This window comes from Apis laboriosa, unplaced genomic scaffold (assembly GCF_014066325.1).
Source record: "Apis laboriosa isolate Shangri-la unplaced genomic scaffold, ASM1406632v1 scaffold49_cov149, whole genome shotgun sequence".
NCBI lineage: Eukaryota > Metazoa > Arthropoda > Insecta > Hymenoptera > Apidae > Apis > Apis laboriosa.
Genome location: NW_025223500.1, coordinates 968,779 through 983,656, shown reverse-complemented (window position 1 = coordinate 983,656; position 14,878 = coordinate 968,779). Strand labels below are relative to the sequence as shown.

Genomic DNA, 14,878 nt, shown 5'->3' with positions numbered 1-14,878 from the left:
ATAAAGATAACACATAATAAAGAATATTAATATTACATCTTTTCTAATTAACAGATAGGAATTATAATTTCTGAAATTAAATTATAAATGAATTATTATTATTTCTATCTAAACTTTTGAAATAATATTATATAATAAATTCTTTGAAATTATTTCGTATAATTATAGATCGAAATAACATATTATTCGAAATAATATTTCTCTGATATGAAAAAGGAGGTTTAAATGGAATGACAATAAATTTAATATTAGGTCGTGAAATAAGTATAGAAATTCCTCTCGTTCGAATGTGACATTTAAATGATGTTATTATAACACATGATTCGTGATTATACAGCTACCTATTAAAATTCATACTGGTAGCCTTTTCCATAATGTTACTCTAATTTCTTCGCGTGCTCTTCCATTCCAATATTCTCTCTCCTTTGAATATATATATATATATCGTATAGATATATCCTCGTTTGCTTTTTCTACGCGTATTACCATTTTCTTTTCTAAACACATTTGTCACGCTCGACACCTTTTACTCTAAATTACTTGGAAGACTTTACTGTATATACGAACCTTAACTTTTGAATATCTCACTGAAATAAGCGAGTGAATAGGTAAGTGTCGACCTAATGAAAGTGAGCAACTGATGCAAAAACGTGGCTTGCACAATTTTTAAACTACTAGGATAGATATTTATCTATTAGATACGCGCATGAAAAAATTTTGATTTCTCTTTAATTAAGATATCTATCAAAGTTATTATTCTGGTTTTTCGTGACTAGTTATGAGATACTTTTTAAAAAATTAAACTTAATTCAATTCAACTCACGATTCGAGAATATCGAAATTTTTGTGTATAATCCAGATATCTTAATTTTGAATCTTAATTCTGAAACATCGATTTAACGTATGTTTTAATATTATACAATATGAGAAAAATATTAATGGTATTAAAAAATTTAAATTGAAATATTACTCGAAAAATATTCAAGTTACTATAATTTCAATTCAATCTCATTAACTGTTTAATATTTATTCTATCTCTTTTTTCATTAAATTATCTAAAATTACGCAAGTAATCTTAAATTATTCGTAATGGAATAATATCGATTGAGAATTAATAATAAAAATTATAATCATTCGTATATTTTAATTATTATGTAGATTATAATTAATTTGTTTAGGTCAAGAGAAAAAGAAATTTCAAAAAGATTTCCGTGAAAATAACCGTTTTCTACGGTAACTAGTTAGTTCTAGTTATCGAAAATATCAAAGGCCAATATTTATTTAAATACGCGTGAAACTCGTTCGAAGGATAGGAAGTTTAATGAACGCGGCAGAGATAGTGCGCAAAAGTATGCCGATAAATTAAGGCCAATTATTTGACTTCGCAGTGAACCAAATCGATTCTTTTTGTTCGCTGCTTTATTCAACGAGGTCTCGCTTTTTAAAAACACGCTTTTTAAAACATTTAATAAATTGCCGTAACTAAATGCAAGAATGCTCTCACTTATTCTTTATTATTGGATTATTTTTACTCGAATATCATTTACATTTTATATGATTCATAATAACACTATTCACTAAACATATTCATTAAATTATAATTGATTACTTATGCATAAAAATTAATATGAATACTTATAATAATAATAGATACATAATTATTTTAAGATCCATTAAAAATTATTTGTAAGAAATATATGAAAATAATTGAATTTATGAATCGTAATTTTCTAATAAGATAATTGAAATAATTTACATAAAATTATTAGAAATATTGAAAATATTTAAACGATATAATACATAATATAATTATTATAAATCCTCGTGAGTTTTTTGAAATTACATCAATCTTGTTATTTTACATTTAAATCCTTAATTTTATGAGATCGAAATCTCTTTGAATTTTTAAAATATTACAATAAAAAAATAAAACTCTTGAAATGAGCTATAATTATAAATTTTAATTAAACGTAATAAGATACTTAACATCATACTTAATTTAAATTACTCTAAATTACGAAATACTTAAATGTTTTTTTTTTTTTTTTTTGGACATTCGAAAATAATAACAGCAAAAGGTTAAGCGGCGATGGACAAAGCTTAAAAGAGCCAGTGTTTCCTTCGACGACATCTCTTAAAGGAATATTAAGGTACAGTTACGTTTTCCACTCATTTCTACGCGGCACAGGTACACGCCGCGTAATGGCGCATAAGCCATCGGGTCATCCATTCATTTTTCATGAAGAGCACGTATTTCAACTCGAGACTGGCGTCGAAGATTTTTAAACGAGTCCATAGATCGGTTCGGTCGTGTACCGTAATATGCCCATCGAACCTCATTCGGAGGAACCGTTTTCGTTCGAAACGAATTTGCGCCGTTCCTTTTCCCCACACCTAGCCCAAGAGAATTTTATAATACGAGGGAGAAATAAAACGTGGCTCAATTATCGTTAACAAACTTTTTGGTGATCGCGTATCGCTGTCTTGGATCGCGGATAATTTCGTTCACCCGATATTTCATCGACTTATTTACATTGCACGGCCTCGACTGTTAATGTCAGCCTCTATTTTACCGATTTGCATTCAAGATTACGGGGAAACGTGGCGAGACAGCGATTGATCGAAGTAAATAATACGAGAGCACCTTGAACGATTCGTATCATTAACTTAGTTGAACGAACGAGGATAGGAAAAAAGATCTGTTTGAAAGATTTTATTGGAGTATGAAATTTATTTCTTCGAAGTTTGAAATTGATAAATGGCTACTAATCATTAAATTTTGTTTTATAATGTGAGAATGTGAAACTTCGAGGATTTTTTTTTTTTTGGAAATTAATTGATAATAATCAGATTCCTCTCATTATTCGAGAATGTTGGAATTTTTTAGGATATTCTTGAAAATTTTAAATTTTATATATTTTACGTAATAATATTACGTACTAATTATTTTTATATTTAATTAAATTCGATAATATATCAAGTGAGAATTTCAAATTATATAACTTTTCTTATTATCAACTAATACGGGCAGCAATTAAGTCATTGTTAAAAATTCGTATTTTTTATTATTGGTGTTATTATACACATAATACAAAAGAAATTGTATTGTATTATGATTTATATAATGTGAGATAAGATATTTAATAAAACATAAAGTAACATAATATAAAATAAGATTAATTTAAATAAAAAATATAATCTATAAATAAGATTATCAAGATATCAAAATATGAATAACGAATTATAAAAATTGAAGATTTCAAGATGAAATATATTCATAAAAAGTAAATCAAGAATAATATTTGGAGCGATAGTAAAAAGAAAATCCATTTAAATAAATATTTCAAGTGATATCATAAAATTATATATAATAATACTTATTGATATAATAGCAATTACTTTATTCATATGAGTCATATAATAGCCAATAAGAAAAAGCTTTTATACTTATATTTAATTTATTGATTTTTCAAATAAATATTCGATTCCACATGCATAAATGATGAAATATTTATTTAAATTTACTAAAATTTCTGGTAAATACATATGTATAATATTTATTGGAAACTTTTAAAATATATTCTAATGGAATCTTCAATCTGTCTATCGTCTGTCTATCTTAATTTCTCAATCGTTATGACATTATGATATTGTTCATTCCAAAATTTATAAAAATCAAAAAAAGAAGCATAATTTTTTAATTCTCTTTTCATATTGTTTATTTTTTTTCATCTGTTATATCATTTGTAGATTTACTAAAATTTTCATAATCTTCAATGAATTTAAATATTTTATTTTCATCCATGGAATTTGTAATTCATTCAACGATACAATGAATATCAATTCATATTTCTTTCATTTTTATTTACTATTATAATACTTCAATGTAAAGATCATCTCTGTAATCATTTTCAAAATGTAATTCATTTGAATTGGATGACAATGGCAATAATTATTTTTACTTTTACTACTAAAATTTTTCAACATTTATTACCTAATATTACTAAAAAATTATAATATTTTACTTATATTTAATTTTTACAAGCATTTACTTATTTTCGTATGTATAATTCAATAAATTAATCAATCAAGTATATAACATAAAAATGATATAACATGCAATAAATGAGTTATAATATTTCTTAAAATAAAGAAATATATTAGATACATACATGTATACCATTCTTGCATTACTTTATTTTATTTTCATTAAAACTCTAAAAATATTATCGGCTATTGATGTTGTCATACGAATGCTTTTAAAAAAGATATTTCGATGAAAATTAAAATAAATTTCTTCAAAATTATAGCTCAGTGATACAATGATGGAATTTATTTCTCTCGTTTACATACCCATTTCGCGAAACTTAATTCGCATTCGACGGATGAATGGCACGCCCCTACGGTGAAACACTCAAAATCAAGAGAAACGTGAATTGTCATTCGCAGGATCATCCGCGTTGAAGGCCGTACTCGATTCGCTTTTATCCATCACCTGTGACGCAAAAGGAGCACAGAATTTGGCATACAATGGGCGAGCGTAGACACAGCGTTGCTCGACATTCACTCACGAACACGAGAAAAGCGTCGAGGAACGTTCACGAGCCCCGCCACTATATTCGTGCCACTGGGTTACTACACTTTCGAGTTCAACTAAATCGGCCACGCGGCTCCACGCGGTTCTCTGGAATTATCGTCGCTTTCGTAAAACGACGAGAGAACGTCGATTTTATTTTGCAATTTGCCTTCGGTTTTACATTTCGGTCGAATCCATCGGCTTCCTGTTTCTCTCGAATCCCTCTTTCGCGAAGACTTTTTTAGTCGATTTGAGACACAAGGCTAATTAATGATTTCCTTCGGTTATCGCTCCCTCTCGTGTAATAATACACGTTTACGAGTGATCTAGATTACAAACGGGCAATCGAGGATCGCTCGTGGCGTTTCATTCGAGGTGAAGACCTAGAAGATTGTTACATGGGTTTGGAATTTTGTAAGCAGGAAATCCCTTCGATTCCACTTTCGTGGAAATATTATTGCGTATTATAACGTAACGACATTTTTAACTCGAAATTCGATCCAAGTTAATTGAATTTGGATATTAAATAAAATAAGTAATTAAATAAATAAGATTAATTAATAATAATAAATAAGAATAATTAAATAAAATAAGAATTTGGAGTTAAATAAAATGGCTGTGTAGTACAGTACAGAATCTCGGTAATTCGAATTTAAGAGAAAAGTTGAAATGAAAAAAAATTTAATAAACGAAAATTCGATCAAAGCTGTATCGTATTGTATTGATGATTTAAAAAATTTATTACATAAATAAATGAATAATAATAATAATGATTAGCTTTAAATAAATATGTACGTGGAACGAATAGATTTTAAATTATTTGAAACCATTCTAATTTCTTTCTTTTGTTAAAAAAATACTATTCATATAATTGTAAATTTCAAATTATGAAAATGATAGAAATTTATTTTGTAGAATCAAATTTCGATTTACAATTAACAATTATCTAAACACGTAATAAATAATTCAAGACGAAGCCAATTTTATTTTTAATCTTTGAAATAATCCTTATTTTTTTTCCTAATTTTGAGGTAAATTTCTTTGAAATTTCTATAACGGAATTATAATTTTAGAATTCTCAAGTTACAAGATATTCAAATTATCGAAGTTTATCTCTTTTTTTTTTTTTTTTGTAGAATTACATTTATTTGAGAAATTCGTACTTAAATTGCGATTTGCAATTGATTGAGAAAATAATAGGAAGTAATGTTTGTTCGCAGATTGGATTATAATAAAACTTCATTGAATTGGAATGAAATTTTCATCATAAATAAATGAACTTTGGCTGAATTTATTTGAATCAATATTCAATTTATTCCAATTATATTCGAGTGAAAATAAACAAAACGCAAATAGATAAACACATCCATATAATTCTAAAAACGACATATAATTCTACATCTATTTATTTAAATGTGAACTTCGATTTGAACAATTAATGGGAGAAACTAGTTCACTTTTATTATATATATATGGACTGCTTGTCCTTCAATGGATTTATACGAGCAGAATTTCTCGTTCTGAATTGAGATACTTTCGCTGGAGAGTTGTAAGATGAGAAACTTTCATTCCAAAATTTCCATTCCAAAAGTTGGAAACATGTGGGACGAATATCTTACAAGAGAGAATAATAAAACATGTTTCTCTTAAGCAAAAAGTAGCTGTTTCGTATTTTAGCATTGATTTATAAAAGGTTACATGCATAAAGAATGCGGCTATAACTTGTATGTAATTACACGTTCATTCGATTGCGAGATTGTGCATTTATACACCTCCATCAATACTCAATCGATCAAGTGCACAACACTGTGATTATACACTTCTCGAATCATTTGATTGGACAATGATTTAATTACATGAATTATGAACTTGCACAGAATTTGTAGAATAAATGAATAAAATATTTATTTACACAATATAAATTTAATTCAATAAAATAATAATATATGGTTAAAAATAAAAAGTTTGATATAAACTTCAATATGCAATCGATGTTTTAGTGTGATCCTTTAAACATAAATTTGTAACTGATTAATTTATACCAATTTTTCTTTTGAAATTCAATTATATATATATTTATTATGAAAATTAAAAGTAAAAAAAACGATATAAATAAATTTGTAAAATTATTATTAATTTATTATTTATTATTTGCGCAAACGAATACTCTCTCAGCTTTGATTTCTCTTAATATTTTCAACATGAAACGAGATTATAAATTAAAGACCTAAATATTAGAAACAATTTTATACAATATTTTAGAAATTGAATATTACATGTATAAAAATTTAATTGCTATAACATTCGTATTAAAATAACAAATCAAACAAATTTTAAACAACTTATTTTCGCGTCATATACGTTGCTATATTAATTAAATAACAAAAAACTTTAATCACTCTCACAAATATGATAAAATTATAAAGCACATTTCAATATGGCATAATAAGCATACATAAATTTCATGGATCGCAACAAGTGTCGCAATTCGGGGCTGCTTACTCTTCAAGGACGCCTCGTCAAGTCCAGTGAACCTGAGGTTCGTTAGCTCCGAAGAATATACCGCGGGATCCGCGTAACGAATATGTAATGCCTGCGCATACGCACAATAGCATAGTTGCGATGAAAGTGGCTTGTAATCCGGGCTGAGCGTCGCGAGGGATTCATACTTAAGTGTCTCGTTAGCCGATTAAGGGAGTGTCCATGCGCCGATTCAGCAAAAAGGACGATCGAACGTAGCTGCGGTGTGACGCTTCCTCGCATTGTCGTCAAACGATCGAGATCATTTTTCTTTTTATCTGTTTCGAGACACTTCGAAAGAAACATGGATAACGCTAACTGGAATCAATGTCACGAATTGTCTCGAACGAATCTAATTTACTTGTGCTTGCGTATCTCTCGTTTATTTATGCGATCATGCGTACGCGTGCAACTCGATAGGATTATATAAACAGGATTCCTTTTTTTTTTTTATTATTGTTGATTGATTCTGAAATTTTATTTGTATTCATTTTATTGAAATGATAGAAATTTTGGAAATATCGTTGGATAATTAATATTCTATTTCGAGTCATAGAATTCTAAAAATTCTTAACATTTTATTTTACGTGTTGTTTCTATATTTTCGTCCATATTGGCGTTGGACATAACGGTTAATTTGCTGATTAGATTCTATTTAGATTTTTTTTCATTTCATTTTTAATAAAGTTAAAATATGTCGCCATTTTGAGTTATTTCTTTCTTCTTCAAGTTATTGGTAAAAAAAACTTTTGATTTTAATATATGTCAATCTAACAATTAATATATATGTATAATAAGAAGGTGGATTTAAATCCTAGAATGGAATCTTTTTTAAGATACAATAAGAAAATTCAATAATTTCAATTCATAGTAATTTTTGGTTGCCCAAGCATTATATTTTATAAGATTTGACGAAATGATATCCAATTCTGATTCACATGATCATCTCAAATCTTTCAAATTCTATCTCTTGTTCAGTTTCATATATAAATTAGATTCTTTAATAGGTGTTTTTTTATATATATATATATATAAACAGTGGTAAAGATCTTCGTTTTAAAATTGTTTAAAAAAGGTCACGATAAAAATGGCTTGACAATCAAATTCCTGAGGCAAGTCTTGGCAATAAAAATTTGCTTATTCCATCAACATAGGTCATAACAAGATGCAACTGAAGAAAATAAAATGTGTTTACGACTTCAGATTCCGTGAACTCGCTCCAGCTTTGGCATCTAACTCGTTCTCAAAGACATTGATCGGATCTCCTTTCTCTCGTTGAGAACTTGATCCTTTCCACACGCAGAATCGTACTGTACCAGGTTGCATAGCTTCCACTGAACATCGATTACGATTCCATTGAAGTATGCACGCGGACGCGGCGTTACACACCCATTGTCATTCATTAGAAACAATCATCGATCGTAACGTCGGTTCTGCAACGATGAAAGATTCGAAGGGAAATTACAAACAGAGAATTCGAGAAGCTTGGAACGATAAAATCGAATCTCTTTTTATTATTAGCTTAATATTTGCACTCTACTTGCTTAATGCAGAGTCATGTAAAAAAAATGTCTTTGATCTTAATTATAACTATTTTAATTAAAATGTGAAAAATAAAATTTTATAATTTCTATAATACACGTGTTCTTTCTTTAATAGTAAAATGCATTAAATGTATTAATCCTCGAGATTATCGAGATTAATAACAGGATATATATTTCAAATTTTCATATTTATAAAACTGTCACAATTTTTATAACATAGAATTTTAATTGTTAATAAACAACAAAATTTAATAAATTTATTCTTATTATTTTTTCCAATTATTCAGTTTAAAACAAATGTGATAAAAACGAAAGAAAAACGTATAAAAATTAATGATAAGATTTCATTCATTGTTAAAAAGGAAGATATATTTTATTGGAAATCGATAAGATTATTTCTCCACGAACTGAAGACAAATCAGATTCTTTCCATATCGATTCACATCAACCGCTACTCCAATCCGTAATCATTCGTCCTTGAAATACCAAGAGACATTCCTCGCTGTCACAGAATCATGTCACTCCCATGATCGAGATCCCAAGGTCAAGACAAGTTCGAACCTCCACCCTGCTCTGCAATTTTTATTTTTTTATTCCAAAGGAAATGCACCGGGAATAAATTAATCATCCAGGGTCAACGAGTATATACTCACGAGTATATCCTCGCCCATACTGGAAAATCGTCTAACGGTGATATCCCAAGGTTCTAATTATATCTCAGCTTAATCATAACCGTACCTTTTCCATTGATTCCACATTGCTCGTAGTAGAGAATTCGAGCTCGTCGATGCTGGGAAAAGTGATCCGTGCTTGTTGAATGTCGTTGCACGAGTAATTTATCGCCGACCGAGAGGATGCTCGTTGATCCTTAATAATATCCTTTCAGCGTGGATTCCGGGTGATGAATGCGCTGTGACCAGGTCGTGTCCGTCTTGTACCTGTTGTACACGCGATGGGGAAACGATTTTGTCTTTTTGCTAGTTTTCTTTTTTTTTTTTTTTATTCTCTTTCTTGTTGCTCGTAAGCGTAATAATATCCTTCTTTAAACGCGTGAAAAAAGATGGAAGATACGAGGAAGTTTGCATTGCAGTAGTATATTGGAACTTTTATTATTTCGATAGAATATATTATTTTGTATCACGAAATTGTATCGCAAATATAAGTTTTATTTAAATATCTAATTATATAAGATAAGAAAAATAAATATTTGAAAGTGTATGAATTTCTATAGAATTTTTTACACAAGTGAAAGACTTTGATGTATTATTACAGAAAAAGTAGCTATTTCATTTAAATAATTACAAAATTTTTAGTATCAAAATTTCTCTTATGTAATGGATATTATCTCAAAATACTAAGAATTGTTATTACCCAACTTTCTTATCAATCTCCAAACAAATCTCTCTTTCTTTCTAATGATACGTTATTAATGCATTAAACATTTCATTTCTTCACATTTTTGGATTTTAAATATTATTGAAAGAAAATTGTGTCTCATAAAATTCAAATTTAACCAACCTCTCATTTACATCTTCCCACTGCACATTACCATATTTTCCATAATTTAACCATTGTTGAACGATCAAAGCTGAACAAGGGTCCAGAATTCGGTCCAAGAGACCATCAATTGTTATGCTCCAATCGCAAACGTCATTTCTCACGGTTTCGTTATCGCGCAAACATAACGATCTGTTTGCACGGCTAGTAATGAACGTTGATATGCATGCGCGGCGCTGATGCTACGAGGATCGTAGCTCGTATTCACGTGCCGACGCCGATTAATTAAATATTCGCGCGCACGTGCGTGAACGTATATATCGACGGCGATGGGCACGTGCCGCCGTGTCGAAAGGCGCGTTTCGAAAATCCCTATGGGCTCTCTTCCGCTCGACGCACTCGTATAAATAGAAACGCCTCTCCTCGTGTTGGAACTGGAGTCTGCGAATTGTTGGCCAAGTCTATTTTCGCGGTTCGAGGTTGGACGTTTTGCCAGTGGTCCGCGATTTTTTTTTTGAAATATTTGTCGCGTGAAGGATAGACAGAAACGGAGAAACTTTGATCGTGCTGTTTTCAAGTTTTTAAACTAACTTAGATAGAGGTTTAATTAAATGTTCGAGCGTTAGCTTGGTGCGTCATCGAATCGAATTAAAATATCTCTTCGAGGGAGAGATTTCGACTTTTTTCGTTTTTTTTTTTTAATTTTGACAATTATATTTTTTTATTGTATTCTCGTATGATTTTATCGTTTGTGAAATTTTTCTTATATAGGATTAATATATTAATATATTAATATTTATATGTAATATTATTAATATATTAATCCTGTATATAAGAAAAATTTCACAAACGATAAAATTATACAATAAAAAATATAATTGTCAAAAAATTGTTAAAAAAGAACGAAAAAAATCGAAATCTCTCCCTCGAAGAGATATTTTAATTAATTAATATATATATATTAATATAAATATTAATATATTAATCCTGTATATAAGAAAAATTTCACAAACGATAAAATTATTCGAGAATACAATAAAAAATATAATTGTCAAAATTAAAAAAAAAAAAAAACGAAAAAAATTTTTATATATATTTATATATATTAATATTTATATTTATATATTTATATTAATATAATACATATTAATATATATTAATTATTAATATATAGAATTCCATATCTTATTCTTTTAAAATGATTTTTCTGAAATGTATAATAATGTATGAAATATTATAAATTGATTCTCTAATTACATAAATTTTTATTTCTAGTTATTAGACAGGCAATGATATGTTATTGCGTAACAATATTAATTTTGTAATGTAATTCACACAAAATATAAAACATGATTTTAAATACTTGAAATGATTTACAAAACTTAATATATTTGTTTTCGTGATATTGTACATTATTCTGTAATTTTGTTTAAAAATTTACTATATAAAGATATTCAATTATATTATAAAAATATTTATATAATGATGCTCAGTGGTATTTCAAATATTAAGCTCTTATATAACCAAGCATTATTAAAATTTCTTTCACGTAAATGAAGTTATATTATATCTATAAAACGTACGAGAAAAATGAGCTATTCCATATATTCAAATAACGTTATATTTTTTTAATTTTACAATGCAATAATTTTAATTTTTGTTCCATGAAAAATCACAATAATATAAAGAAACGTAATCTGCTTCTTCTTTGTTATTTTCCTTTTTTAAAAATGCGACGAACGTATGCGATATATATTCTGGAAATTTCATTTGAAATTTTAAATCGCACACATGAAAAAAAACGTGTATCTCAATTTCGACGAAAAAGCAACGTATCAAGGTTTTGATGATCCGATCAAAGAACTAACAAATCCATCGAACTAAAAAACCGCAAGCTGAACAACTTCATACATTTTCCCTCTCCACGAGAGTCTTCTTGCCTCTAACAAAAAGTCGACGAGGATTTGACGCATCATGTTCGATCGGGGACGCGGAATATCGAAACCAGTCTCACGTGTGGCGAGCCGCGCGCAAAAACCCGTGAAAACCACGAGGTACTCGTAGTATGGTTCGATAACGATGGCTCAGTACCAGCAGCCAAGTGAAATTTTACACCGGATGCAATCCGAGAAACGGCACAATAGAAAATGCTGTCCGCCTGCCTTTTATCAACGTTCCTTGCGCAAAGGAGAGTCTCTATTAACAAGCCATGCGGGACACTTTCCACTGCGCGTCGCGTTTTTCATTCTCTCCTCTCCTTTCGAGCCAAACCCAGCCAACGATCGATCCGCGTTGCCATATGGCACGGGACTCGCATTGGGTGTATACATTGCGTGTACATCGGAAGGGATGCTTGTTGCACCACGAGACGAGAATATTTCGCGTTTACAATTGAGAGGAGATTCGATGATTATTATGGTTTTGATTAATTTTTCGATTTTTTGTTTTTACATGTAATAAAATTGATTCCAGTGTATTTGATATTTATTTTTAATACAGCTTCTTTGAATTGTTTTTTTTTTAAATATAAAAGAATTGTTATTAATACGTACGGTTTAACATGTTCTGTTTTTAATAAATTAAAATGAAACGAAACAACATTGAGATTTAATTTAATATTGAAAAATTGGTTGGAAGTTACTTTAAAAAATTTTGAGAATTATTTCTCAAATTTCATTTTTTTTTTTTGTTAGTTTAATTTAAATTTTTTTGTTTATTTAATTTATTTTATTCTATTTAAAATACTACATATAACGCAGATAATTGATTTCATTTGCATAATAATTTTGCCAATTTTTTAATAATAAGAGTAATCTTTTATATTGCATTTGTTCAATCATTTTACACTAATAATTGTGATTTATCTTTTTATCTATGGGCATTATTAAAAACATTATAAATCTTTCGAATTGTACAAAATAAAATGCATAGCATATATTTGATCTAAAACTTGTGAATTTTATTCGAAAATTTTTACGTTGATAGATTATTGCACAATGAGTGAATTGAATGTTTGCTTTATGAAGAATAAACACAGATGTATCATGATGAGATATGGTGTGCTAGAATACATGTTCTCGTTTTTCTTTTTTTTTTCTTTTTGGAATATTATCTTTTGAATATTATTTCTAAACGAGGAATTTGAACATTATTTGACATTCTTCGATAATATTGACCAATATTATTCATATAGAATAATATGAACTCGATTATATATCAATGGAACGGTATTTCTCGAGCAAAACGCGCGTACTACTTCTGAAAACTATGTCTATATAACATGATGACAAACATTCTGTGATCGTACGATGACGTGAGCTTTGTAAAAAGTAACCGCTAGCGAGCAATAAATAATCAACGTGAGACTGCATATTGATTCGATTAAAATTCATGTTCTATTTTTATTTGTATTCATCTCTCATTCATAATATGAGAATTGTAGCAACGAGATCGTAAATTAAATTATTATTATTTTATGTTTAAAAAAAAAAGTTTTATTTTTTTTTTTTTTTTGTTTAAGAAAAGATTATCGGTTTCTGTATTAAACTTTAGATATTTCCGTATGCTTATATCTTTATTAACTCTGTTTTCTTGAATATTAATTAATTATATTATATTTGGTTTCATGGTTAAAGAGATACTTTATTATATGTTTATTATACGCGTTAAAGAATGAATTTGTTTTTTTTGTCAATATAAATTAAAAATTAAAAATCCAACGTTCAGAAAATCTATCAAATTTCAAGTCAATTATATTAATTTTTTTATTTAACATAATACATAGAGAAGAATGTTATTAAAAATATGCATTTTAATTCAAGGCTAAATATTTTTAACGAAATACCTGATTTAAAGTATACTCCAATATAAAATCAATATAGAAGAGAGATAGCATGAAAGGGACATTTTTGTTTCAAGATATAAAAAAAAAAAATAAATAAATTAAAAGATTATTTTACTAATTAACATTGAAAACACAATTAATTATCTAAATTATAAATATACATGATATTATTAATCCTTCTACATTTAGTTTTGACTTTTTTTTCGTTTTTTAAAAAATATATTTTGTTTCTTCTAATAAATTGATTATGAAAAAAACAATAATAAACAATATTGTCGATTTATTTCGTTTATTACCAACATAATCTTATTTCTTTTTAATAAATTAAAATTTATAATTGATCTTCTGTATTATTTCGTTTACCGCTTCTTTCATTTTATTTGCACTAACATTTTTTATTTTTATTTGAAGTGAAAAAAGTGAAAAAAATTATTCAAAAAAAAAAAAAGTTTTTTGATGTACAATAATTGCATATTCAATTTTGGAATAAAATTTTAGAAAGAATAATTATGAAAACGATGTCCCTTTCATTATATTTATTCAAATTTGACAAATAAATGAAAAAACTAATCAATAACTAATATAATATTAAATGAAAAATACAATTCATTATTCTTGAATAAATACTTGTTTAGATGTAACAAGAAAGATATTAATAATAACTATAAAATAAAAAGACAATCATTCTAGATCAATTTTCTATCTTCAAGAAATTTACAATATCCAATATTTCAATATAACGAAATCAATAAAATACCAAAAAAAAAAAAAAAAAAAAAAGAAAAAAAATAGTAAAACGTCAAATTCTCTTTAATATATAATTACAAAATTCAAAGCTTAGTTAAAATCACCAAATCACACGGATACAAACAATAACAATCTAGAAAACAATCAAAT

At 27.6% G+C, this 14,878-nt stretch overlaps 1 protein-coding gene across 5 annotated transcripts in view; it reads left to right on the top strand.

The window, feature by feature from the left end:
* The window catches only part of LOC122716853 (puratrophin-1-like), a 431,619-nt gene that overhangs the window by 361,314 nt on the left and 55,427 nt on the right, over window positions 1–14,878 (top strand). The window lies entirely within an intron of this gene.